Source organism: Petaurus breviceps, unplaced genomic scaffold, assembly GCF_028583685.1.
Source record: "Petaurus breviceps papuanus isolate PSGF00001 unplaced genomic scaffold, PetGlider_PUasm1.0 225, whole genome shotgun sequence".
Lineage (NCBI taxonomy): Eukaryota > Metazoa > Chordata > Mammalia > Diprotodontia > Petauridae > Petaurus > Petaurus breviceps.
Genome location: NW_027185889.1, coordinates 12,842,862 through 12,867,402, shown reverse-complemented (window position 1 = coordinate 12,867,402; position 24,541 = coordinate 12,842,862). Strand labels below are relative to the sequence as shown.

The 24,541-nt window shown below is 38.6% G+C and overlaps 1 long non-coding RNA gene across 1 annotated transcript in view; it reads left to right on the top strand.

The window, feature by feature from the left end:
• The window catches only part of LOC138166626 (uncharacterized), a 78,179-nt gene extending 54,453 nt beyond the window's left edge, over nucleotides 1-23,726 (top strand). The window contains exons 3-5 of the long non-coding RNA XR_011169654.1: nucleotides 20,009-20,055; nucleotides 20,893-21,079; nucleotides 21,955-23,726. This is a non-coding gene — a long non-coding RNA (uncharacterized lncRNA). The remainder of the gene's footprint in view (nucleotides 1-20,008; nucleotides 20,056-20,892; nucleotides 21,080-21,954) is intronic.
• Nucleotides 23,727-24,541: the final 815 nt, after the last annotated feature.

Below are 24,541 nucleotides of genomic sequence, written 5' to 3'. Positions count from 1 at the left end.
TATAGAGCATTCACAGCTAAATGCTAGGAAATGAATAAGAAAGATTGGTAGGAGGGATATTAGATTGAACTGGTTCAATTCCTAGTGTGAATTTATTGGGTCACTGGGAAAAACATCTTTTAGAGTACATAGAGTTAAAAAATTGATCGTTGAATAACTAGGTGGTACAGTGGGTCAGATTAAGCTGAAGCATAAATACTGTGATCACATAAGGAAAGATAGAAATCATTGGAAAAGACCCCAATGTTGGGAAAGACTGAAGGCAAAAAGAGAAGGGAATGGCAGAGGATGAGATGGATCGATAGTATGATGGAAACAATAAAATGAACTTGGACAGACTTTGAGAGATAGTGGGGGATAGGAGGCCCTCTCATTCTTTGGCCCATGGGGTCACGAAGAGTCAGACACAGCTAAAAGACTGAACAACAGTGGGTAGAGTATTGGACTTGGAGTCAGGAAAACCTGAGTTCAAATTGAGCCTCAGACGCTAGCTATGTGACAAGTCACTTGATCTCTGTTCCATTGCCTTAGTTTCTTCATCTGTAAAATGACAATAGTACCTACCTCCCAGGTTTATTGTGAGGATCAAATGACATAATAATTGTAAAATGTTTGGCACAGTGCCTGGAACATAGTAAATGCTACATAAATGCTAGTTATTAATATTAGTTAATTGATAGTTAAATAATAAAGTTAACTGTAGGTAATATAAGTATTGCATGATTCTTAATATCTTTTACCACCTCACCCCCTTTCATCTCCTTGCCACCTTCGTTGTTGTAACTAGGAAGACTGACGGTAATTTTATATGTTCAGTCATTTCATGGGTAGCTATGCAAATAATAATTTCATCACTTGTTGCTAAAACTTCTGGTGATTATGTGCTTAAGAAATTTTTTCTTCTTCAAACAAATCAAATTTTAATCCATTCTCCTCAGGTTGGCAAAGAACTAGGAAAACTATATCTAAAATAGTATTGTAAATGAAAATAATTTTGAAAAACTTAAGAAATCTGATCACTGCAGAGACCAGTCACAACTTGAGAAGATGGCTGATGAAGCATCCTTCCCTCTCTTAGCACAGAGGTGGTTGGTGGATTGTATATCCAGAGTGAGATATACATTTTCAGACATGACCGACTGTAAATTAGTTTTGCTTAACTATATTTGTCACATGAGACGGGCTTCTATTTTTCACAGGGGTGTGAAGGCTGATGTGGGGAGTAGTGATAATGATGCAAAAAAAAGACAAAAGAGAGACAATGAAACATTTAAAAATTCATAGATGAAAGAAGAAAAATGTTCAGAAGGAGACAGATAAGCAGGATGGTTTTGAAGAGATCCGTTTTCATAAGTAAAGATTTCTATGTTCTTATATGCAAATATTGATGCTTCTAAAGGTCATAATAAAAAGATCATTTATATATTAAATGAAATTAAAAAGTTCTTCCTTCCACTCTAATTATAGCAGTAATATGCTCTACTTTCCAAGGCACAAGAGAAGAGAAGCATTACTCAAATATAGTTCAAGACACTATAAATCATAATCCTATTTATAAAGCACCTCTTTCTAAGTTTGATGTATTTCACAGATAATTATTAACATGTTCTCATGGGACATTCAAAATTGTTGGATAACGGCAGGAGGGTTGGTTAAGAGAATGGTATAGGGCAACATTTCTCCTTCACAGAAGACTTAAATTATTACTCCTAGGTGAGAAGATAGAAACTCAGAGAAAGAATTGAGAATACAATCCCCATCCGTACTTCTGAATCTCTTGTTTCATCCTGAGCTCTGTTGCTCTCATAACATGGTTTATATTCCCTCCCTCCCTCCCTTCCTTCCTTCCTTCCTTCCTTCCTTCCTTCCTTCCTTCCTTCCTTCCTTCCTTCCTTCCTTCCTTCCTTTCTTCCTTCCTTCCTTCCTTCCTTCCTTTCTTCCTTCCTTCCCCCCCCACTCCTTCTCTCTCCTTTCTCCCTTCCTTCCTCCTTTCCAGATCTTTGATTTCCTTGATACAAGGAACCCCTAGAAAAGGCAGACTCCATTTATAAATACAGGTCAGCCCCTTCTTGATAACTTAAATTGAGAGTTGCCTAAAGCATTGAGAGGTGAAATGATTTGCCCAAACAGCCTTTACCCATCAGAGGCAGGCCTTGAATCCAAATCTTCCTGGTCCAAGGACAATTTTCTATTTACTATGTCATAATGTGTATTAGGTATAATATACATGTATATTTTATATACATATGTGCATATAACATAATACATTCTGTGTATTCATGTGTCTATATGCCTACTTCACAGACCATCTTTCCAAATTAAAAACAATATTAGTACATCATGTTATCATCTTCCTTCCAGCCTTCTTCCATGTCAGTAATAATTATATATGATCTTAGTGGAAGATTTTCTTTATGCCTTTCCATCATGAAAAGAAGCAAACTGATTTGGAAATGGGATTCAAGTACAACTCCCAGCAGAGACTTAGTTGTTCACCATGCTGCTTGCTTTTTTTTCCCACTGTCTTTCTTTATAATCGTGAGATCTGTGGCACTCTTTTAAGTGTGACTAGCCACTTCCTGAGGTGTTTCTCAATGTACATGTATGTATACAGAAGGTGCTGGGATTGCAACACAGTCAACTCAAACTCTCCAGTATCCTGGGTGATTGGCGCATGCCAACAGGAATAGAAACTAGTTGCAGAAGGCAAATGCTCAAGTCCAGGCAAGATGGGTTCATTTGGGTGTTTGCTATTGCCAAAACAAGGGCAACTTGGAGAACTTTTATGGAGATAATTCTGGCAATACACTATAAGAGTTACAAAAATAATTATGCACTGTGGCCCAATAATTCTGTTGCTGGGCACATACCCAGATAGTGTTGTCAAAAATAACGACAGAACAAAGAACAATTTGTACAAATTGTTCATAGCTATATTACATATACATAATGACAAAAGCAAAAACAACCAATTGCATGACAAACAAAATGCACTCTGATGGAAACAGCTCTGGTCCTGCAGTCAGAGGACCTGGGTTCACATTTTCCTTGAATACTTTCTACCTATGAGACCTGGGACAAGTCCCTTAGTCTCCTTGGGCCTCAGTTTCCTCATCTGTAAAATGAATGGGTTGGACCAGTCAACCTCCAAGGTCTCTTCCAACTCTAGGTCTAGAAGCTGTGTCCAAACATAAAGGAATTATTAAATAACTAATTATTCAATAATTTGAGGGACATTATTGTAATAGAATATTATAATACAATTAAGACCTACAAATATCAGGTGTGAAGTGTGGGTTCTCCCCTTCACCCCAATATTCACTGACTCCTTCAAACTGTGCTCATGTCATCCATCAATCTAGGTCCCCAGAAGGGAAACACTGCTCAGGATTTTAAAGATAAGGTAGAGAGGGGAGCAAATTCTGACTACTGTAGTTCCTGAGTCCTTACTAGGGTACATTCTATTAATAAATCAGGAAGGCAACTCTATCAATTTGCTTTAAAAAGTTTTTGTTGATATTTTCCATTCCTTGCATTGCCATAGTTATCCCAAGTATCCCTCCCCTTTCCCAAGAGGCATCTTATATGACAAATAGCATTTTTTTAAGAGAGAAAAAAGTCAACACAGCAGAATGAAACATTGAAAAGTCCAGAAACAATGTGGAACACCTATAGATCTTCCACCTCCACAGAGTAGATTGGTGATGTCTTGTCTTTCTTCATTTGAGCCCTGCTTTATCTTTATAATTTTATTACATTTACTTTTCATGTTTTAGTGTATCATTGTTGTCACCATATATATTGTTTTCTTGACAGCTTACTTCACTCTGTATCAGTTCATGTAGATCTTTCCATATTTCTCTGTATCCATCACATGCATGATTTCTTATAGTTCAGTAGTATTCCTTTACTCTAAAACACCACAAATTGTTTAGCCACTCACCAACTGATGGACATCTACTGTTTTCCTAAGTCTTAGCTATCACAAAAAGTGCTGCTGAAAATATTTTGAAGTATATGGGGACTTCTTATCGATGACATCCTTGGGGTATAAGCTTAGGAATGGAATTTCTGGTTCAAAGGGTATGAACCTTTAATCATTTTATTTGCATAATTCCATTTTTCAAAAAATAATTATACCATTTCATAATTTCACTAAGAATATATTAGTGTGCTTGTATTTCTACAACTCAATGAATTTTTAATGACATTTACATTAAGTAAACAGCATTTACTCAGAAGGCAAAGCAAGAACAATAATTACCTGGGATTCATGGTCCCAATAATATGCATTTTCTCTATTGGAGATTGGACGTCAACTCCCTATGGTAGTTCAAAAAGTTCCATGGTAGTAACCAACATATGTAGGGAACCTATGGCTAGAACATCTTTTAATTTTTCTGTAACTGTGGGTTTTAATGTCCTTTTTCTTTCTTGGGGACTGTCCTTGCCAAGTTTACTAATGGATGCATTCACTGTGAAACTGGGAAGTTCCATATTTGTGTCAAACTGCTTTCGTGTAAAACTCCTCAGCCTCAAGGTTGGAGTAGGACTATTTTCCTACAAAGCTGATCCGTGACTGAGCTTGTCTGCCCCTCTGTTGGGCTGGGCTATTGCTCTGCTGGCCAGGAGAATTCTCTACTAGGTTGGACCAATCCACTGCGAGGCGACCCTCTTTGTTGATCGATTAGTGCTTGCTCTTTCAGAAAAGGCAGAGTCCTTTAGCCTAGGATTAGCCTAGAATTTAGCTGAGGGTTCTCTAGTACCACTTGTTTGGTCAATTTTAGAGGGATTTCTACCTCCTTGGTATCCAGTGGCAGAATAGAGTCTCTTTTTCAACAAAAATTTCTTTCAGTCTTTAGAGGGTAGTACAAAAAAAGTATAGCTTCCTGTCCACTAATTTATGATGTTTTTGTTTTTCTTAGATCAGCCTCCTTGACTCAGAGCTAGGTCCTCTCAGTGAAACGTTTCACTCTAGCTTATATGATTAGCCAGAACATTATCAAATCTCCATCTCTGGTGGCTAAGCCATAATTAGGCAATGTAGATTTGTCTAATAATCACAAAACATTTCCAGGGTTCCAAGTTGTGATTAGTTGCCATGTTCTCTTGTTGGTCAATATGCAAATGTGCATCTAGGAAATAAGGCATTGAAACAGTCCCCCCTCTCCTCACTCCCAGATAAGCACATGGTCTGTATTTTGGGTATTTTTGCACACAAGTCTCACATTTGTCTGTGTCTTCTCACTTTTTCAATAACAAAGCTGTCAGCCTAAAAAGAGCATACCCTTACAGAAAGAAATGCGAAAGCATTTTTATTAAATAATACCAGACAAATCCTGCCCCCCAACAACCTGAAAACCCAGAATCAGAAAAGGATTATACATGAACTACAATCATATGAAGGAGACTAAACAGGAACGGCTGAACAAAGAAAATTGAAGGAATGAATAAAAAGTGTTATGTTTATTTACGACTTGATATTTATCAATTTAAATGTAAATAAGCCCATGGATCTAGAGATGGAGGCAATATTATAGATAATCTATTATAACTCATTTGACAAATAAAGAAACTGAATCCCATCAATGACTCCCTCAAGGTCACAAAATTAGTAAGTGAAACAATTGGGACTCCAACCCATATTCTCTTATTCCAAATGTAGTAATGTAACTTCACTAAGCACACTTTGTTGTTTTTATTGATGAATACTATGTTTTTTTTTCTAATGGAAGGTTTAATTTTAGAAAAAAAAAGATGTGTATGGAAGATTCTAAAATACTAATAGTTGTTCATTACCTTCCAGGAAGGTTCTTTTAGGATGTGACAGATTTTCCTATTTTCTTTCAGCAAGAATTCATTCACCCAATAAGCAGTTATTTGGTGCCATGCAAAATGAAATAATTTCAGCATTCAAGAAGTTAAATTCCATTGATAAGGAAACAATGTACACATAGATAAGCAATTTTCTCCCCTCCCTTTCCCTATCTTTCCTTCTCTTTACCTCCTTCCCTCTTTCCTTCCTTTCTTCCCTCTTTCCCTCCCTCTCTCCCTCCCCCATCCCTATCTCCTTCCTCCCTCCCTCCTTCCCTCCCTTCCTTCCTTCCTCCCTCCCTCCCTTCCTTCCTTCCTTCCTTCCTTCCTTCCTTCCTTCCTTCCTTCCTTCCTTCCTTCCTTCCTTCCTTCCTTCTTTCCTTCCTTCCTTCTTTCCTCCCTCCCTTCCTTCCTTCCTTCCCTTCATCTCTCCGCCTCTCATAATTTTAGGAACAGCAACCATAGAAGTAGACCTTGCAAAGGAGGAAGAATTGAACTGTGAAGGACTAGAGATGCTGAGAAGCAGAGATGTGGAGGGATTGTGCTCCCAACTCAGGGACAGCTGGTACTAAGGCACAGAGATAAGAGATCAACTGTTACATGAAGAGAAAAGTGAGGTGGCCAGTTTGGCTGAAACATAGAGTATGTAAAGGAGAGTGAAGCATAAACAACCTGGGAAGGCAAAGTCAGGAGACAGATTGCAAGAGGTCTTTAATGCCAGACAGAGGAGTTTGTTTTCGTCCTAGAGGAGAGAGCCCTTGAATGAACAGAGAGGACAAAGATTTCTGATAGTGTCTTATTTTTGACCCAGCTTCTCTAGGATCTGAAATTTTTCAAGATTTAACTTATTTTCTTCCATCATGATAACTGACATTTATATAGTATTGTATAGTTTATTCAAGTTTACATATGTATATGATCTCCTTTGATTCTGAGAGTGACCTTGTGAGATAGGTGTGAGATATTATATCACTTTTATTCTACATAGAAGGAAACTGAGGCCTAGAGAGCTTTTGAAATTTGGTTATGTTGACCCAGGAAGTATCAAAGATGAGATTTGAACCTAGATCTCCAACCAATCAATTAATCAACCAATAAAGATGTTTTAAGTGCCTAATGAGTGTCAGGAATTTCATTATGTATTCAAGCTATAGAGACAAAAATGGAACAGTCCCTGCCCTCCCTGAGCTGATATTCCCTTTATACCATTTATTCCATTTATACCAAGAAACATCATGAGCACACATATACAGGATAATGGGAGGTAGGGCTAGCAACTGGGGAGATCAGGAAAGAATTCAGGTGTACTTCAACTCAGTTTTTAAAGAAGATAAGAAGTCTGAGGCAGAGGTGAGGAGGGAGTGCATTCCAGGCATAGGTGACAGCCTGTGAAAAGACATGGCGAAGGGAAATGAGAAATAGAATGTTACATGTGACAAACATCTGGACCATAGGGTGTATGAAGAGGTATCCTGAATGGTAAGGCTGTGAAAGCAGGCTGTAGTCATGTTGAAAGACTTAAAATACACAACAGAAAAGTTTTTGTTGTCTTTTACAAGAAATTAGGGGCCATTGGAATTTACTGAGACAATCATTAAACATTTATCCAGCACCTGCTATTTATCAGGCATTGTGCTAAACCCTGGGGATGCAAAGCAATGTGAAGAATCGTCCCTATCCTCAAGGAGCTCACAGTCTCTTGGGCGAGACAACACGCAGATAACTATGTGCAAACAGGCTATGCTCAGGATGAATTAAAAACAATCAAGGGGGGAGGGAAATAGAATGAAGGGGGATTGGGAAAGGCTTCCCATAGAAGGTGGGAGTCAGGAGTCCAGGAGCCAGAGACAAGGATGGAGAGCAACCAGGGCAAATGTCCGGAGCTGGGAGACGGTGTATTTTGTCTGGGGAATAGCAAGAAAGTCAAGAAAGTATTGTTGTTTGTTCTCTCTTTTTGAAGAGTAGTGATGTCATAGTGATATGTGGACTCATGCATGAACTGGATTCAAGTGAGGCAGAGCTGCACCATGACATTATCCTCACTCTCTCTTCCAGAATCACTGAAGTCCAGTGACAGGACAAGATTTAAAAGGACTGGCAATGACCCAGAAAGTAGTGGATGACTTTGGCGTCTTTGATGTTTGACCAAGCTCTAAGCACTCCACAGTGCCTAGTTATGATTGGTTATGAAGGACTTCGAATGCCAAACCAAGGGAGTTTATTGAACAAGGGGATGATATGCTTTTAGAAGGTCAATTTGATAGCTGATTAGAAGATGGGAAGAAGTGGGGAGAGTTGTGACAGACAGACCTTGCAGTAGATTATTGCAATGATCTTGGTGTAAAACCATGAGGGCCTGCACAAGGGTGGTGACAATATCAGAGGAGAGAACAGGGCTTATATGAGTCATATTATGAGGGAAGAAATGATAGAACTTGGTAATTGATTGACTATAGGGGTTAGAGAGAATGAGGAGTTGAGCCTGGGTGAGTGGGGAAATGGTAGTGACCTCCATAGTAATAGGGAGATATGGAAGAGGTAGAGGGAAGATAATCAGTTTTGGCCATGTTGAGTTTAAGATATTTATGGGACATTCATTTGGAGGTGGCGAATAGGCAGTTGGAGATATAAGACTGGAACAGCAGAGAGGTGAGCAGGATAAGTAGATTTTAGCACCAACATTCTAGTGATACTAATTGAATCCATGGGAGTTGGTGAGATCTCCAATTGGAATGGAAGTCACCTGGAAAGACCTATTGTTTAGGAATGTCATTTTGGAACCTATGGAGAATGGATCATCCTGAAGAGACTTGAAACAAGGAGAACAATTCAAAGGCTATTAGAATAGTCAAGAGAAGAGTTAAAGAGAGTAATTTAGGGTAATGACAAAAGTTGGCAACTTGTATATGTGGGATGAGAGAGAGTGAACAGTCAAGAATGACTGAGACTGTAGGCTTGGGTAACTGAAACATTGGTCAGTGGAATTAAGGAAGTTATAAAGAGGGATAGGATTTGACAGGAAAGACATTAATGATGGACAAAGCTATAAATATTATGGGTAAATTATTATATAATACCTACAATACTTATAATATAGTAGGTTTTGCCTATAAATAATATAGGTAGGTAGATTTCCTATTTGGGGCCATTAGGTGGCTCAGTAAATAAAGTCAGAAGACTCATCTTCCTGAGTTCAAATATGGCCTCAGACACTTACTAGGGTCACTCTGTTTGCCTCATCTTCCTCATCTGATTTTCCTGACTTCAGGTCCAATATGCTGTGCCACCTAGTTGCCCATGTGCCAAGTCAGAGGACCTCATTTCTAAAGTTTTCTTATATACATACTACCTCTATGAGATTGGTCATATCATTTAAATTCCCTGGGCCTCAGTTTTCTCAACTATAAAATGAAAAGGTTGAACTAGAAGACCTCTAAGGCCCTTTCCATCTCAAAATCAATGATTCTATGACTTATATTTGAATCTTTCTTCTGACACTAGTTGTGTGAGCACAGAATTTAGAGCTGAGAGAGATTGACCTTAGATAACATCTAAAACACTTCCCTCATTCTATGGATAAGGAAACTGAGACCCAGAAGGATGATATGGCAGGTCACCTAGAACATAAATGCCAAAGCCAGAAGCTGAACTCAGGTCTTCTGGTTCTAAAGCCAGGTCTCTTTCTACTATAGCAAATAGGTTCCATGTGACTTTAGGCAAGTAACTGTTTCTCTGAGACTTTGTTTACTCATTTATAAATTGGGACAGTCATACCCAAAGGACTTATCTCACAGGCTTGTCATGGGTTAGGGTGTGTAAGTGTCCTTCTTAGCTCATAGATGACTGTTAAAATTAGAGCTGGATGGGACCTCAGAAATCTTTTTGTCTGACATAGTCATTTAATACTGAAGGAAACCAGGCCAGTGACTTATCCAAGACCATGTGAGCAGATAAGACTAGATTTGAACTCATGGATTCAGAAGCCAATACTTTCATTTTATAGGAAATGAAACTGAGGCCTGAAGAGAGAAAGTGATAGTCTAGGTCATTCAGAGAGTGACAGAGCTGAGATTTAAACCTAGGTCCTCTGATTCTAAATCCATCATTCTTTACCCTGCACTATATTGGTTTGTTATCATTATTTATCTATTTGTTTATCTATCTATCTATCTATCTATCTATAATCTATCTATCATCTATCTGTCTGTCTGTCTGTTTGTCTATCTATCTCTCTGTCTATCCATCTATCCATCCATCCATCTATCTATTACCTGTTCCATCCATCCATCATCTATCTACTTATTCATTTTTAATTTTTAAAAATTTATTTTACTGTATTATTACAGAACATTAGAATTAGAATAGAACCAAGACATCATCTCATTCAGCCCTCATTGTTATACATTTGAGGGAACTGAGGCCCAAGGGAGGAAATGACTTGTCAAAGATCACAGAGTTAAGTAGGGACAGAGCCAAGGCTAAGAATCCAGTCCTCAGATTCCCAATAAAACCTTTCTTCTATACCAGTACCAATCCTTTTTAAATTTAAATCTTATTTTTTTGAGGTGTCATTTCTTGATTTGAAGATTACCTACTTATAGAGATAGGCTGATGCGCAGGAAATGTTCACCGTTGCCCTTTTTCTTTCTTCAGTTTTTTGTCCTTTCCACCCATCTTCTACTCTTGCTTAAACCTAGTTCCTATGATGACCAGAAGAGGGCACTGTTTGAGCACTAATGAGGAAATAGCTTTTTTTTTTTTTTTTTCTTCTTCCCTTCACTCCTTCCATTCTCCTCTTTGGGAGCACAAACCCCCCAAATAATAGCATCATGGATGCCCTTCATCGTTGGGTTCCTGGCCGATAGACTGGCTCCAAGATCAGGTTTCAGCATCATTTTTGCAGATAATTTACTTGGTTCTTGCTGATCCTAAAGAATAGCCCTTCCCAAGCCCACTCAGGAAAAATCTGAGCAACTCTGAAATGCTTAGGGCTTTCCATTGGGAACATATATGAGTAGTCTTGAATTATTCAAGTAGATTCACATACTTCTGATGCCTGGGCATCAAGGCATCAAGCTTCCCTATTCTCCCTTAACCAAGGGAGAATTTATCCTGGGGGAAAAATGTTACAATGACTTTGATCTTAATTTAATAACACCCTGACATGGATGGAGAAATCCTACAGTGATGAAGGACAGATCCATTGGAATACCCAGGCCTTCATATAACTGTCAGTTTAGTTTTATTTTAAAATTTCTTATTTTTCCCCCTAAAATCTTGTTCATATATTTTGTTCTTTACTGTCACCTTCTTATATGATAACCACCCATTGAACCCTTGCTTGTAACAAACCAAAACAGTTAAGCAAAATTGTCCAGAAAAAAAATGATTTCTTCTGGCAGCACATGCTGTATCTTGTAACCTTAGTCCCCCCTACTTCTCTACTGAAGGAGGGGAATCTTGACCACACACCTTATTCCAACTAACATGTTTCTAGAGCAGGAGTTCTTCACCTAGCATCCATGTACTTTGGAATATAGGTAGATAACTGTATTTCAATATAATTGGTTTCCTTTATTGTACTGTTTGATGCTTAAAAACATTTTTCTAATGTGTCCATGGGCTTTACCATGCAAGCAATGAGATCTAAGGCCCCAAAACGATTAAGAACCCCTCAGATAGAGGAAGGACTTATTTTGATGTTTCTTTTCTTCAAAAATTTAGAGCTTTATGGGGTCATAGTGTCTAATCCCCTAATTTTATAGATGAGGAACTAAGGGCTAGAAAGTATAGGTGGCATGCCTGATATTGCATAGGAAATGGAAGGGAAATGAGCATTTATATAACAGCTACTCTGCTATAGTTAAGTACTTTTCATGAATAGTATCTCATTTGATTCGATTGTTTTTATTATCTCCATTTAACAGATGAGGAAACTGAGGCAAGTAGTGGTTAAATGACTCACTCAGGGTTATAACAGGGATCTGAAACCAGGTATCTCTGACTCCAAGTACAGTGCTCTATCAATAATGTCATGCTGTCTCTTGGAAATCAATGGGGAACAGTTTGCTGACAAAAATAAACTTTTTCTGTGTTTAAGATGTTCATCATTGTGTGTATGTAGGAGGGAAGGAAGGATGTGGAAGGAGCCAAATAAACATTTGTCTGTCATTGTGAATGATCAAATAAATTAATATTTGTTAAAGTACTTTGTGTAGTACCTAGAACATAGTAGGGTCTCAAGAAATGCTTGTTACCTCCCCCCATGGCAATATGTTGAAGATTTCTTAGGAAGAAGTAAATATATAGGGTTTTTTAAAATTACTTTTGGAAATAACAATGGATTCTAAACTTAAAATTTCAGGATTCTTATGGGACTTCCTTACACAGTTGGAAAATAGGATGCATGCGCATGTTCCAGTTTAATCATGGTAGATGAGGATTTTGTAGCCTCGCACAGTTTTGGGTGGCATGGGTTGATCAGGTGCCATATCCAAATTCATATGGAAATCCCTCTGAGAAGATGTTCCACCTTGAGTCATCATCTCCATATGCAGTATAATTTTTAGTTGATATTGGATGTAGGGAACCATTTTAAAAAATGTGTGCCCCCAAACTATTAGTGCAATTTAGAGCTTTAATGATTTTACACTGGGGCAGTTAGGTGGCACTGTAGTGCCTAGAGCACTGAATCTGGAGTTTAGAAGACTTGTCTTCTTAAGTTCAAATCTGGCCTCAAGCTCTTACTAAGCTGTGTGACCCTGGGCAAATCACTTAATCCTGTTTGCCTCAGTTTCCTCATCTTTCAAATGAGCTGGAGAAGGAAATGGCAAAACACTCCAATATCTTGCCAAGAAAACCCGAAATGGGGTCATGAGGAATTGGACAAGACTGAAGGGGCCAAACAAAAATAAATTTAACACTGAACCATGACTTTTTGTGATACTCTGAATTTGAAGATGCTGCTGGTGGTGCTCAATATCAGCTTGGCAGCCAAAAATGAAGATTTTTTTTCATAGGGCAGAGAAGATAAACAGTGTTTTATTTATGGATTAGCCCCTGCCTCTACCATCTTAAAATTGTGCTCATAGAACTGCATTTGCAACGTTCTAGCTAGAGTCTTCTGCTGTAGACAATGCCTAGGAGCAGACTCGAAGAGTGGGAGAAAGGACATGTGCCCAAAGATGTTTCTCATCCTATTTAACTCTATGGTCAGACCCTATGGAGGCGTTGGATGAGTAACTGACTCATGGTAGATGATCAGACCAGGGAACAGGATTATATAGACTGGTTATAGGTTAACCACAATCCACTGACTGGCATGATGTGACCTGCCAGGATTCAAAGCCATATCAAAAGGATGCATCGCTTTAATGGCTCTGAGTCTTCAGTCTCCTAGATTTAGAGGTGGAAGGGATATCAAAGTTAGTCCTGAACTCCTGTTTTACAGATGATCACACTGAGGCCTCAACAGATGAAGTAGCGTTCCAAAGGTCAGACAGGTTTTGAACTCAAGTCCTTTCACTCCAGGTTCCAGGTGACACAGTCAAATGTCAAGGCCAGCATCTGAACCCACATCAAGGTCTAAAATGTTACACTCCTTTCTGCTACATCACAGCAGCACCAATTCGATACTCTGGTTGCTTATCTGATATTTCTCATATTTGCTATGTGACCAGCCCATCTCCTGTTTTCTGTTTTGTTTGTCTATCTCCTTTTTCTATCTTTCTTTCTAATCTGCTCTGTCTATCTATCTACCTCTGTGTGTGTATGCTAAGTCGTTGTTCAGTCATGTCTGACTCTTCATGACCCCATTTGGTGTTTTCTTGGCAGAGATACTAGAGTGCTTTGCCATTTCCTTCTGCAGCTCATTATACAGATGAGGAAACTGAGGCAAACTGGTTAGGTGACTTGCCCAGGGTCACACAGCTAACAAGATGAGTCTTTCTGACTCCAGGCTGCCCACTCTATCTATCCACTGTGCCAGCTAGCTGCATACATACAAACATACACACATACATATACTCACATACATGTGTGTATACATACACATATTTATAACCTCTCTGTCACCCCCAGAACATTCTCCCTCATTCCTTATTGAGTTCAGTGCCTTCCTTGCACAGTCTTTCTCTCCAACCCAATTGCTTTCTCCACTTTAGCAAACTTCATCATAAATATTGATAGTCCATCAAATGTCCTAATTTCTTAGTTCCTTGGTTTACATAACTTCCATGCCCCAATCCTCCATCCTACCTCAACTTCTCTTGATCTTACCATCACCCATATGTTTTCCACTTCCATGTTTAAGGACTCTAAAGTTCTTTAATCCTACCGTAATCTTTTTAACTTTCCATCTCTCCTTAAACCTAACACCTCCTAAATCTTCTCATCTTTGCCATTTCTTTCAATTGCTCCATCCCTCACGGCTATCCCAGACCCTCATCCCTGCTTTGGTTCCACTCATCTTCTCCCTTCCCAATCTTGACTTCTACACAACCCTCTCCCATTGAATCCTTTGTTCTGTTGTTAATCATGCCTTCCCAAACTCCAACCTGGGATTACTCCCACCTTCTACCTCCTTCTATTCTTCTCATGTGTTACTGAATGCAACCGGAAGAAATCACAAAAACATGTTGAATGGGTCCACTATAAATCTGTGCTGACTAAGCTCAATTAGAGCTTCATTACAGTTAGGCAATCCTCCTCCTTTTTCCTTATTCTTCCTCCCACTCACCACAGCAGTTGTTTCAAATCTTTCAATCTCTCTTCAAGCTTCCCATGTCATCTCCTTCCCCCTCCCCCAGATTCTCACTGCTGAGGGCCTCACCTCCTCCTTCGTTGAAAAAATTAAGTCCTTTTACTTAGAACTTTCTCTTCTCCTCCCAGCCCCTTTCCTCTGGCATCATCCCATTCTATGTGTCCCTTTGCTCCGTTCTCTGATGATTCGGCGGCCCTTTTGCTTGCCAAGGTCAGCCCTTCTCCACATACTCTTTATAGCGCCTTCTTCCATCTTCTCCAATAGGGCACCTTCAACAGCAACCCCATCCTCTCTCTCACCTTCTAGCTTTATCTGCTGGCTCCTGCCTAAAAGACACTCACAGGTCTCTTCATCTCTAAATAACCCTCATTAGATCCTGCCTGTCCACTGGCTATGGTCCTCCCTCCCTCCTCAGCTTCTCAAAGCAGAAGACAAAGCCATATATAATCAGTGCCTCCACTTCCTCTCCTTTCACTTCCTTCTAACTTCTCTGAAAACTGGCTTTCTGTCTCAGCATTCAACTGAAATCACCCTGTTCAAAGTGACCAATGATATTGTAACTGCTACATGTAATAGCTTCTTCATCATCCCTCATAATCTCATTGTAAAATTGGACATATCTGATCATCTCAGCCTAGATCTCTCCTCTATAGATTTTAGTGACTGCTTACTCTTGGTTTACCCTTGACATTGTACATTTTTTGGGTGTCTCCAGCACTTCTGGTGCATAAGAGGTGTTTAACAAATGCTTGGTTATTTAATTTGGTTTGACAAGAAATCTGCTTCCTCTTCTTCCATAACCCTAAATCTAGCCCTAGACTATTACTTGTAGGTGTCCTTCAAGGCTCTGTTGGGGACCCTCTTCTTTTCTTCATCTATACTATCTTATTTTGTGCTTTCATCAGACTACCAGAGGATTAATGGCTGTCCTTATACTTCCCAGATGATTCCCAGATATATTTATCCAGCCCTAGTTTTTCTCCACATCACCAAAGCCTACTAGACATTTTGAATTGGATGTCCCATAGACATCTCAAATTCAACATATTCCAAACAACACTCATTATCTTTTCCCCAAAACCCTACCCTGTTCTTAATTTTCCTAAGGGGAAGAGGGAACCATCAGGTTTCTATAATAACCTCAGTATCATCCTCAATACCTTTCTTTTGTTCATTCCACATATAGAATCAGTTGCCAAGCCCTGAAGTGACTTTCCCAAAGATACAGAGTAAATTAAAGAGCCAGGAAGAACCCAGATCCTCCCATTCCAAATCTATCAATCTTTCCCTAATGTCAAAATGAATCTCCATTTTGGGATTTGAAAGCACTGCATAATTTCTCATATGTTATTGAACTCAGTCTCCTGGACCAAGCCCGTTGTTCATCTGAGTCTCTCTCTCTCTCTCTCTCTCTCTCTCTCTCTCTCTCTCTCTCTCTCTCTCTCTCTCCTATATGTGCACACACATAGATATTATTGTATAGATATATGTATGTGCACATGTATGTGCATATGTATTTACATACATGTACATATATGTATTGTGTGCATATAAAACATGCATATTTATAAGTGGGTGTATATGTATAAACACTAATACAAGCCTATCTAGTAGCTTTATATCATAGCCTATATAATATATGGAGTTTTTGATCATCCACTTTGTTTTCCTACTGTAGATGATGAGACTGATCTTTCACATTTTTGTGAATTTCACTGAAGAGCCTTGCAGCATCTCCAGGCTCAAGGCAATAACTACAGTGTTAGTTGTAACTGAGGATTTAGAGTACTGACCTCTTGTATTAATAGGGCAGTTAGGTGGCACAGTAGATAGCGTTGGACCTGAAGTCAGGAAAACTCATCTTCCTGAGTTCGAATCTATCTTCAAGATACTTACTAGCTCTGTGACCCTGGGCAAGTCACTTAATTCCATTTGCCTCAGTTTCTTCATCTCTCAAATAAGCTGGAGAAGGAAATGGCAGACCAATCCATTATCTTTGCCAAGAAAACCCCAAAAGGGGTCACAGAGTATCAGACACAACTGAAAATCTACTGGACAACAACTGAACAGAAAGGTAAAGGAACAAAGGTTCTGAAATCATAGGACCTGGGTTCAAATCTTGGCACTGCTACTTTTTTACCTGTGTGACTTTGGGAAAATTATTTAATGTCTGAGTTTCAGCTTCTTCATCTACAAAATGAAGTTATTGGGTTAGGTAGTCTCTAAGGTGCTTTCCAGTGCTAAGTCTATGATCTACCATAATTTATAGCCCTGTATTCTTCATGCTTTCTGCCATCTATTTTTGTCCTGTATATTTCTATTGACCCTCTTCTTTTTCCTCCATTGTATGATGACATTTTCGGAGGAGGAAACATGGCTATGGTCTCTTATCTATGATTTCTTGTTAATGTTTGCCTTATCAATGAAACAATTATTTTTTTTAAAAGCCTATATTTATTGAATGCCAACTATTATCCAGGGAGTGCAGCATAGTAAATAGAGAGACGACCTTAGAGTCAGGAAGATCCATGTTCAAGACCTACTTGACATATACTAGTTATGAGGTCACGGGCAAGTGATTAAACTTCTAAATGGTAAGTTTTTGAAAAATCACTAACCTGCATTGATGGAAGGAATTTCCTCACTAGGAATTCCTTCTACTATTGAGATAGAAGTCCCAGATCACAGAAGATATAGACAAACAGGATACCATTGTTACTGATGCCTATTTAAATTTCCTGTCAGGTATGCTTTTGTTTTGATCAAGATAGGGAAGATTTTAATCCTGGACCCTTCACTTCAGAAATTCCTCCATGTAGATAGATAGATAGATGGATAGACAGATACATGATAGATGACAAACAAATAGATGAATAGATAGATGAGATGGCAGATGGATAGATAGACAGAGATAGATAGATAGATAGATGGATAGATAGATAGATAGATAGATAGAAAGATAGATAGATAGATAGATAGATAGATAGATAGATAGATAGATAGATAGATAGATAGATAGATAGATAGATAGATAGATGGACAGATGGACGGATGGATGGATGGACGAATGGATGAATGGATGGATGGATGGATGGATGGATGGATGGATGGATGGATGGATGGATGCATGGATGGATGCATGGATGGACGATAGATTTGGGGGGGTTGGGATATGACTAACAGTGGAAGGTGTCACAGAAAAGGTTGATTCTGGCACTTGACCTAAGTTTTTAAGGGGAGGTAGGTATTCCTAGGGGTGCAGTTGAGGAGGAAAAGCATTTCACATTTTAGGGACAGTCTGTATAAAGGCATTAAGATAAGAGATGGAATGGAGGAAAAAACTGCTATTTAGCAAATATGAGTAGAACATAGGAGTGGAGGAATGTGACATGTCTGGAAAACCAGACTAGCATCAGCTTTAGAAGGATTTTAAATGCCCCAAAGAGTAGTTTGCATTTTGGTGTAGGAGCAATGGGGAGTCACTTAAGTTTCTTGAGCAGAAGAGTAACTGAGTCAGATTTGTGCTTTAGGAACATCAATTTGGCAGCTGTACATTGGATGAATTAGAGAAGGGAGAGATGGGAAGTAGGAGACCCATTGGGAGGCTCTTGTAATCCAGGTTAGAAGAAATGTACTAGGGTAGTAGTCATGTGAATTGAGAAAAGAGGACAGATGTTTTAGATATTGTTGAGGGAGAAGGAATAAGACTTGGCAATTGATTAGATCGTAAAGTGAAAATTAGCTTCAAACTCATGATCCCAAAGGTTTATTCTAATTTCACACAACGCCAGGAAGTCCTATTACTAATACACAATGATGTTATTTGGGTTTCTGACAATTTCCTCCGAAGTCAGAACAGAAGACAGAAAGAGCTTTACAATTCACTTCAAGGCCTGAAAAAAAGTCTTTTACTGGTGGGGCTGGATTTCCTGGAACGGTTGGTAACTTCTTTTGTGTGTGTATGTGTAAGATATGAAGCAAGATATATCTGAGAACCCAAGAACCAGATTGAAAATTCTGATTACATGAACAAGGTTTTTGTGGTTTAATTTCCTTTGGGCTTTTAAAAAGAAAAAAAAATTAGATTGGCTATAAAACTGAACCTATAACAACAAATGACTGGTGGTTGTTTTTTCTTCTTAGTATCAGCTGTTGTTTTCATCATCTTCCTCTCTTCTTACCACCAAATTGTTTTCATAGACTTGTCAGTTGGAGTTCTGAGTGCACATGCCTTTGTCTATCTATTCCTCTTTTTCCATCTTTATGTAATGAGGATGCTTTAAAATCTATATTAGAATATCCATATTCCAAAGGCAAAGATGGGGATGGATAGAACCATCTCTATCATCAATTCCACTCATCAGGCTTCAAACTTATTGAAGATCACATGATAACATTCCAAATGGATTATCAAGGTGATATAAGAGTTAGGCTTTGAAAAGATAACTGTGAAAATGGAGGAAGTTAAGAGAGGTAAGTAGCAAGACTACATTATGTTAAAAGGCACTATAAATAATGAAATCATATTATGTGATCATGTTCAACTCTTTATGGCTTCATGGGATTTTCTTGGCAAAGATATTGAGGTAGTTTACCATTTTCTTCTCCAGTGTGTTCCCATCATACAGATGAGGAACTTGAAGCAAATAAGGGTTAATTGACTTGCCCAGGGTCACACAGTAAGTATCTGAGGATAGATTTGAATTCAGATTTTCCTTACTCCAGAACCAGTACTCTATCTACTGTCCTATCTAGCTGCCCCCTTAGCAGTATTATATGTATGTACTTATGTTTGCATATACATATATATAAATATATGCAACTATCAAATTGCATAGTATGTAAGTACTAACATGTAAAACTAATTGAATTATATAAAAACATGGTTATTAAGATAATAATTGTGGGGGGCTTCAACATACCTCTCTCAGATTTAGACAAATCCAGCCGAAAAAACGGAAGTTAAGGATCTGAACAGAATATTAGAAAGTTAGAAATGATAGCCCTCTAACAATGATTGAATGTTAGTATTAAGAAATATGACTATTATAATACATTAACTCTGCCTGTATAAAAATTGACCATGTATTAGGGCATAAAAATTCATAAAGAGATGCAAATATGCAAAATAGTAAGCATTTATAGAATACAATGTAAGATAAATTGAAATCAATAATGGCAATATGAATAAAACTCAGATTATAAGGAAAGATGAAATAATATAAATGTAAAGAATTAGTAGATCAAAAAATAAACCATTGAAACATTAAATAACTATGCTTAATAAAATGATAACAATAAGATGACATATAAAAATGCATTGTGAAGAGCTAGGCTGTGAATAAGCCTTCTTAGTCGTGGCTCTTTACAATCATGTATGTATTTTTGACCAGCTGTATTTCTTATCTGTTTTCTATTATCTATTTCTCTAAGGTATACCCTCTTTCTCCTATTATCTCCATTGTATGAAGACCCTTGAGGTAAGGAACTCTGATCATTTTCTATTATCTATAATATATGACTTCTTAACTGATGTCTGATTCATTCACTAAGTATATATTATTATATATTATATACATACACCCAGACACACACATATATACACATATAGTTCTCCTTTCCACATTGTGGAGGTTAGGGGCCAATCTGTGTAAAATTTTTTGGCCCTCCCTTTCTTCCAGAGAAGTCTGAATATTTCTTTTTCTTTTATAGGGTGTTTACAGTACTTTATTGTAAAATTTGGGTTAAGTATTTGGTCATAGGCTATATTCAGGTCAATGAGAAATAAAAATACTTGCATAAAAAAGAACTTAAAAAATTTTACTTATTTTAACTTTAAAACAGAAATTGTATATAGTTATGTTATTAAAAGAAAATATGTTGACATTATGCAATACTATACATACATTTTGTGCATTTTTGTGTTTCAAAACTTTTTCTGCATTGTCTGCTGGCATTTGTGCATCCACAAAACTCATTATCCCCCCTCAAATTCCCATTAAACTTCTTATGCCAACTCATAATATATCAAAATGGTGAGGGGGGAAGTTACAATGTGGAAGGGATAACTGTATATATAGCTGTTGTTGTTCACTCGAATTTGACTCTCCATGACCCCATTTGGGTTTTTTTTCAGCAGACATACTAGAGTGGTTTGCCATTTCCTTCTCCAACTTATTTGAAAGATAAGGAAACTGAGGCAGAATTAAGTGACTTGACCAGGGTCACACGGCTAGTAAATATATGAAGGCAGATTTGGACTCAGGTTTGCCTGATTCCTGGCCTGGTCTCTATACATGCTAATTCTCTCCCCTCAGCATTCTTTATGCTGTTTCTCCTGCACAATTCTTCATTTGTGATGCACTGTACCCTTGCTCATGCTCACCACGTATCTCTTCTGGTCCTCTTTGGGCGACCCCACTTGAATCCATTGGTACTGATGACTTTCCAACATGGAGGAAGATGAGGCTGAGAAAAGTTGGGGTTTGCACAGTCACACAGCTTGTAAGTATCTTTTGACACAAAGGCCAATTGATGCTCTTTCCACCATACACAGGAGAGATGGCAACCTTCCAAATGCTCCAAGTCATCCATGGCATCCTAGAGTTAGAGTGAGATGGGTCCTTAGGCACGTCCATAGTCATAGGACGATAGAATCATAGAGGTAGAGTAAGAGGCTATCAAGTCCAACAGTCTCATTTTCATTACAGGGAAACACACCCAGAGAGGTAGAAATTGCTTGACAAGGTCACATACCGTGTTTCCCCGATAATAAGACGTATCCTGAAAATAAGCCCTCCCCTTACTGTGTAAGATTCCTCTAAAATAAGCCCTCCCCCGAAAATAAGCCCTATTGAGATCGCTACTGTAGTGAAGGTGATCCCCTGCGCTACACGCTACATTACGGTACCCTCTGTATGCACCGTCCCCCCGGGTGAAACGCACGCCGCGCTCCGAGCTGCATCCAATCAGAGCTGCAGCAGTGAGCGTGTCATCCTGTTCTTCCCCAGTGATTTGCTTATTGAATAAAGGTACATTTTTTTGTTCACATTTACCTGTTTATTAAAATTGCTGTCAATGTTCATTAAAATAAGCCCTCCCCTGAAAATAAGCCCTCTGGTGTTTTTCTGTCCAAAAAAATAATAAGACAGTGTCTTATTATCGGGGAAACACAGTAGCAAATTAGTGGTAAACCTAGATCATAGGGTTGGAGCTAGAAGGAGCATAGGGGTCATCCAATCCAATCCAACCCACGGTTTTACATAGGAGGAAACTGAGACCAAGAGAGGTATGAAATGTATTGTCCACAGTCACGAGAGCATAGATTTAGAGTAAGAAAATGACTCAGGTATCATGTATTCAACTCCTTCTTTTTACAGATGAATTAACTCAAACCAGGTGGTGTAGTGGATAGAGCACCAACCATGGAGTCAGGAAGACTCATCTTCCCAAGTTCAAATCTGGCCTCAAACATTTCCTAGCTGTATGACCCTGGGCAAGTCATTGATCCCTGTTTGCCTCAGTTTCCTCATCTGTCAAATGAGCTGGAAAAGAAAATGGCAGACCACTCCAGTATCTCTGCCACCATAAATGATGTCACAGCGTCAGACACAACTGAAAAATGATTGAACAACTGAAGCTCAGAGACCAACTACTGCAATTCACACTTGAAGCATGAACCACTACATAATACCTCCAACAGCTGATCTTCCCTTTCTCTGCTTGAAGACTCCCCCCGAACCAGAACCTCCATCCCAGGACAAATTGCCCCATCACAAATCTTTTTTTTTTCCTTCTCTTTAAGATGTTGAGAGTAGATTAGTGGCTTAGATGCGAAAGAAGGGAGTGTTATTTTTGAAGAGGTCCCAATTACTGCTTCATTCATTCCGATAGCAAACAAAGCCATGAGCCCCACTGATTTGTGGGAAGGAAGTTGTGGTCATTGTTAGAGAGGAGGCAGTTTCTCATTGTGAACAGCACTGGGTTCAGCTAAGCTGTCACACACCCCTTTTAAAGCAACAGGATCATTTGTGTGGTGGCTATTTTAAATGCCAGAATAGAAGCACATGTTCCTGCATTTCTAAGACTGTAAATAAGGGGCTGCTGAATAAATCCCCAGAGAGGCTGAAGAAGTCAGGAAGCTGAGGGATTGGAGAAAGAGAATAACAGGATGAAAGTCTTAACATTGGGAAAATGGAGGGAGGCTTTTGCCATGGCCTGGCTGAATAATGTGCTTTCATTTTGGAGGTAGAAAAGCTAAGGTGCTTGGTTTTGTAATTTTAGAAAACTTTGGTCAAAGAAATAAGTGCCTGCTCTAATACATTACAATGTAATGGAATTCTGTGATGGAATTACTCATTTGGGGGAATTTTGATTTGTTCTCAGTATCCAGCATGTGGTAATTCTATGTACTTTACAATTTACCTTACATTAAATAAAATAGCAACACCCGATTAGATTAATAGCTCAAATTTTAAATGGCCAAGGCCCTTGGAAATGATCCATAATACTTTGAGGTCCAAGAACATTCTTTAGAAACCTTGGACAAACTCCAATGAAACAGCAAGTCAGCAGTGGAGGGAGAAGAGGTTGACATTGTTGGAAGGAGCCTAAGGGAGAAAAGGTAGTTTAGTAGATATGGTAATCCCAAAAAAACCTTCTTTGTTTGGGGGCATGGGAGCCCATTCTTTCTTTCAACAAGCTGCATTTTCTCTAGACCAGGGCTGTATTTTCTTTGGATCATTGTGTGTCACAGACCCCTTGGGGAGTCTGGTGAAACCTTTCTCAGAATCATTTTTAAATGCATAAAACACAATATACAAGCTTACAAAAGAAATCATTTATATTGAAACAGTTATCAAAATGTATGTATTTTAAAAAATTCATTGTTCCCAGGTAAAGAAGTTCTTCTCTAGACCTGCCCAATTTGCTTCTACCTTCTCTTCCTCCTTTTCTGGAATTTTCTATGCACACTGAGGTACAGACTCTCCTTACCTGGGTAAAGTGTGATTATATCCTCTCCCATCTGTGGATAAAGTTGTATCCATATGACCATGGTCCCCTTTTTCTCTTCCTTTGCTCCCCTTCTCATGTGGATGTCTCAGGATTTCGTGTCATTTAAGACATAAGTAAAGACCTGTCATTTTTATCATTTGTTGGCCAACCTGCCTTTTCTGTTGAAATCTAACTCAAGGTGGTATTAGATTAACTCATGGTGAGCACTGGTTCTAAAGGTGATGTCTCCTAGGTATGATGGCATCAGTTTTGGGATGAATGGAGATAGGTAACCTCTTCATTCATCCTAGGTGCATTGTGATAACTGAATGGGGCTTCTGTATGTCAGTGGAGCCACTGACATAAAATCTACATTAAATGTGGTATTAGAATTAGTTACATGTGGGTTTGGCTCATCATCTTGCAGTAGCCTCCCCATTTGTTCAGAAGTTTGAGGAAAAGGATGTTGTAATTTATTTTTTCTTCTGGTTAACTGAAAGATCCCACATCTATTCTTATCTTCTCTGCAGAGTCCTTCCTGGTCTGTGGTAAACTGGAATAATGTCCTGGTTCTGGGCTTTGTGGGGCCCATCATTGTGAATGAGGTGGCTGGGTTTGCCTTAGGGTTTTTTTTTTGCTTTTTTTTTTTGAGGGCAATTGGGGTTAAGTGACTTGCCCAAAGTCACGTGGCTAGTTTGTGTTAAGTGTCTGAGGCTGGATTTGAACTAAGGTCCTCCTGACTCCTGGGCCGGTGTTCTATTCACTGCGCCATCTAGCCATCCCTTGTCTTAGTTTTTAAAGACTCTTCCTAGGAAGACAGCCCAAAGCAATACAGTGGCTTCCATGCCTCAAAGGTCCTTCATTTATTTATTTGCTTTTTAAAATTGTAGTGACTGATGAAGCTGGAGACTCTTTTTCATCAACATACTTCTTTAAAAAATTAAGTTTTAACAAGATTTACATAGCCCACTT